We start from the raw sequence: 4,720 nt of genomic DNA, 5'->3' as shown, positions 1-4,720 counted from the left end.
GGTGGGGGGGTGGGGAGCTCTGGGGGCCCTGATAGTGACAGGCGAGATATAAATAGCTTGGGCACTGCGGCTCATGTCTCATGTTCTCTCCGCTGCCTGTGATGAGGTGCTTAGGAATTCCACCCTCCTGCTGGCACCCCCTTCCCTATCTCCAGAACTCTCATTCCCCCATGCCACCTTTATACCATGGCCAAAACCAACCATCAGGCATCAATGCCGTCTGTCTACTTGAGAGGCTGAGCTCTCCTGTGCAGAGATGCCCACCTCCTGGGGACACATGACATGTAGCTGGGTTTCATAAGGGAAGTGTGTGTGTGTATAAAAAGGCAGACTTCTGACACCCAACCTGAGTTGCCAGCTCAGGGTTCAGTGATGAAGAAACTGAGGTATAGATCCAAGAAAGGATGGATTCCTCTCCCTGAGCCTCTGGGGAGAAGAGAAAGGGGTAAAGGGGGTTTGCCTGGAGCTGACAGCCCTTCACAAACCCTAATGGCTCACACTCGTGTTTTGTGGGCGTTACCTTAGGTCCCCCAGTAACTTGAGGGCCTCGCTTAAGGTGGGGGGAGTTCAGAGGGAAGCCAGCAAGTGGACAAAGAACTCCCTTCTCCCCCTTCTCATTTCTTCTCTCCGAGAGGTGTGTGTGTGTGTGTGTGTGTGTGTGTGTGTGTGTGTGTGGCCCCAGGAAAGTGAGTGAATGGGCGGCAGAGGGTGCCCAGTGCCAAGGATGGCTCCTGGCACCCTTCTCACCCTGCCTGCCCCAGAAACCAGAGCCCGTTACTCTCCAGGATAAATCAGGGCCTGACTCAGGCTCCAGCCAGCCAGTCACAGTCAGCCTGCCCAGGCACAGGCTGGTGACTCAGCCCTCAATATAGCCCATGAGCCTAGGCCCCAGGCCTCACCATGAGAGCTGGAACAGACCGTGCACAATGCTGGTCCAGGGACCTGCCAAGTGAGGGCCCCTCCCTGAGGAGGGCTGATGTGCTCCTCTCAGAGCCCGGCAGGGGCTCAGAGAGGGGCTTACAGGGGGTTTCATCAGCTGTGTCTTTGCGGCACTGCTGGCGGTGGTGGCCACAGGCTGTATATAGCCCCCTGACTCACCACCCGCTGACCTGTCTCAGGAGACCAGGTTGCCTGGCCTTTCACCTGGCCCTGCCTCTCCCATCAAGGGGCACTGCTGGTCAGCCAACATTGGCCATATTTAACTTGAGCAGAGCAGAATCTGAGTGAGTGTGTCCAATGGGCCATGTTTGAAAATCCTGTCTTTCTGGAACCAGGGACATTTCCATAGCCACCTGTCATGGCTGGCCAGGCTCACAGCAGGCACTTTGTTCAATCCGTGATACTGACTGTGGCGCTGGCCCAGGTGTGGCAGGGACAGTGTGGTAGGGTGGAAAGATCCATAGGCTGAATTCCAGCCTCTTCACCTCTGGTTTTGTAGCCTTGGTCAGGTAATGGAACTCTTTGGGGCCTCAGTTTTTTCATCTGCAAAATGGAGTTAATCGTACTCTCATAGGGATTTTTTTATGCGTGAAGATGAAAGGAGATAACATGTAAAGTGATTAGCATGGTGCTGGGCAGCTAATAGGTGATCAGAAAAAACCAGTTTGCTTCCTCTGCTGGTATCCTGGGGACCACAAGGGTTCTGGTGAGCTAGGCCTTCCTCACAGCTGCCTCTGTCCCCTGTAGAATCCACTGCCGGCATCTCCCACTGCTCCCCTCTTCCCTTCCTTGCATCCTAACACTCCACCTGCCAGAATCAGAACCAGAGTACTTCTGACCTTTAGAGCTACCCACCATGTCCCCCAAGAGCAGCTGGTCCTTGACAGGGGTGGCAGGTGGTATGCTCTACCGCGTAGCCTGGGAAGGGAAAGCAAAGGGGTCCATGGTGCAGGGAGAGAGCAGAAAGGAAGCAGTTATGCAGAGGGCAGGAGAGGGGGGAGACGGAGGCCACTGGAGGTGTTTTGAGTCCTTGGTTCCATCTGTACCTGGGCCTGGGTGCATGCCTGCCTGTGGCCTCTAAGAGACATACCTGTGGACTCAAAGCTAACTCCAGGGACTGTTTCACATTCAACACAGGTCCTCTCCACCACACGTGTTCTCCAGCCAACTGGTGGCCGGAGTAAAGCTGGTAAAAAGCAGGGTCTCACTACACTCAACAGCAAGGGGACAATGGTAGCAGGTGGATCGTGAAGGAATTTCAATTAGGTTACAACTGAGAATACACAATCTAATATAGTGAAGGGCAGTGCTTCTCAAATTTTATCGTGCGTACTAATCAACTGGGGATCTTGTTAAAATGTAGATTCTGTGTCAGTGGGCCTGAGCTGGGGCCCAAGATTCTGCCTTTCTAACAAGCTAACAATGTTCATGCTGCAGGCCCGTGGGCCACAACTTGAGCAGCAAGGAGCTAGGCCACCCTAAATGAGCCCTATCTTTAAAGAGGAGTCATTTAGAGGGAGCAAAGGGGACCCACGGCACTGCCCTCAATCTGCCTAGGTACAGCCCTGTGATAAGGGCAGGTCACGATTTCAGCCCTGGCCCCAGGTCTGCTAGGAGGACTTCCAGTCAGCCTCGTCACTCCTCTGGGCTGCACACAATTTAAAATTTAAAATTAACATTTAATTCTAAATGTCCTTGCTCCCACTAGGAAAACACTGTGGAAGAAATGAATTCATTTAGTGCTCAGCAGTGCCCATCTCAGTACACACTCTATAGGTATGTGTTGCTTTGTATATTGGGGTGAATGAAACAAACTCCTTTGGTATCAGGTAGAAAGGAGGCAGAGAGAGGGTCCCAGGAAACAGGCAGTCACGGGGGCCATTCTGCCCACTATGGCTTATGAATACACTTGGGGGCTTTCATATGGAAACATCCACGATGAGAACAACCAATCACAAAAGGTTCCGCAGGAATGAAGGTCAACAGGAACACTCATAAAGTATCCTCATCATTCTGCTCATTCCCACTTAGTTCCATTCTGTCCTCTGCCCAGCTGGCTCTGAACTCCAGGAGGCTGACCCTGAAAGACTGTCACCTGGGCATCTCTGCTCTCTGGCTCCCAGTTGGGATCAGCCAATGAGACACACCGACAGGGAACTGGAGAGTGGGAAGAGAGGGTTGAGGGAGCACATAAACTTCCCACTTCCTCATGGCTCTGATAAGGGCCACACCCCCCTATGGCCACCATGTGTGTCTGGGGCCCCATGCCAGGCCTCCAGCTCCCTTTTCCCCTTCAGGCCTGCGACGGTAGCCAGCTCCCCCTGTTGCTGGTGCCTGGACTTCACTATTCCTTGGTGGTTCTCCTACCTGCCTTCTGTACATAATCTGTTCATTAACAACTCTTAGGTTAAAGCCCTTTTTTTTGGCTGCACTGTGCAGCTTGTGGGACCTCAGCTCCCCAACCAAGGATTGAACCCGGGCCATGGCAGTGAAAGCCCGGAATGCCAACCACCTGGCCACCAGGGAACTCCCTTTCAGTTTATTGCTGGGACCCTGAGTGATTATTAAGTCATCTCCGAGAGCAGATCCCTCGACAAGTCATAAGAACGAAGCCACGAAGGCCCACACGCAGATCTTCTCAGGGCACCCTTCTCACAGTAGACAGATGTGGGCACGAGACCCAAGGGCAGGTCATTTGCCCCCCCGTCACACAAGTACCTAGATCATTCCATTTCTCTGTGCTTAGATAAGTTCCTTGAGATTAGGGTTAGAAGGTACAGACCAATCCAGTTGCGATTCGGCTGGCAGCACAAGGAGCCAGCATCATTTCTTTCTTTCTTTTTTTCCTCAGCCTCATTTCTGAGGTCATTTGTAGGGTGAGAAATCGTACGTAGGAGCCAGAGCCTTAAGTGAGCACCTGGTTAAAGGGGAACTGCTCTGTTCTGGTTGTGCTGTGAGGTAGTTAACAAAGAAAAAGCCACGAAGTCTCATGTGATTCAGCTGATGTTTAATTACAAGGAACCCAGGTTCTTACAAGAGGCAGGAGATGGGAGCCAGCAGTTCCCCACAACAAGCCTTTCCGGCCTGAGTGGCTGAGGCTAAGGAGATGGGGACACATGGAACACACGGGTGGGGTGGGGGCTCTGGCACAGTGTGTCCTGCCCAAAGCTGAGGGTAGTGGCCACTGCAGATCTGCCTCCTCAGCTGGCCCAGGCCTGCCATCACTCGATGAGGCAGGACTCTGTCTCCTGCAGTCGCATGTTGGGTAACACATACAGAGCCACAGCTGCAAGGGCCAAGAACACCACAGGCTTCCACATCCCAAACATGTTCTGTGGGGACCAAAGACAAATGGTGAGTGCCCAGCCTTCTGAACTCCTCCCTAAGCTAGAGATCCCCTGCCTACTGGTGCTGGAGAGATACCTCAGAAACATCGTAATGGTCCAGTCTCTCTTATCTCCTGGGTAACCGCTGCAGACCAATGTGGGCTTAGTCCTGGCACCACTAGGTATCTGGAACAACACTACGTGGATGACCTGAGCTGGCTGCCTGTATTCATGCCCCGTGGGGTGAGAAGAACCTGCTCCTGCGTGTAGCAGCAAAAGCTCAGAAGCAGATTTCAGAGAATCCAAATGGTTGCAGCAAAGGATCAGATGCCATGGCAAGAAAAAGAGGGTAAATTTGGGCCCCTGGGAAATGCAGCAGCATCATTCAATGCTGACGGAGGAAAAAGTGAACTCAAGAGGATAAGACTGGGGGGGGGGGGGCGGAGAAAGAAACA

The sequence above is a fragment of the Lipotes vexillifer genome, unplaced genomic scaffold (genome assembly GCF_000442215.2).
Source record: "Lipotes vexillifer unplaced genomic scaffold, Lipotes_vexillifer_v1.1 scaffold1329, whole genome shotgun sequence".
Lineage (NCBI taxonomy): Eukaryota > Metazoa > Chordata > Mammalia > Artiodactyla > Lipotidae > Lipotes > Lipotes vexillifer.
The sequence above is the reverse complement of the archived record's forward strand: the minus strand, read 5'-3'. Positions refer to the sequence as shown.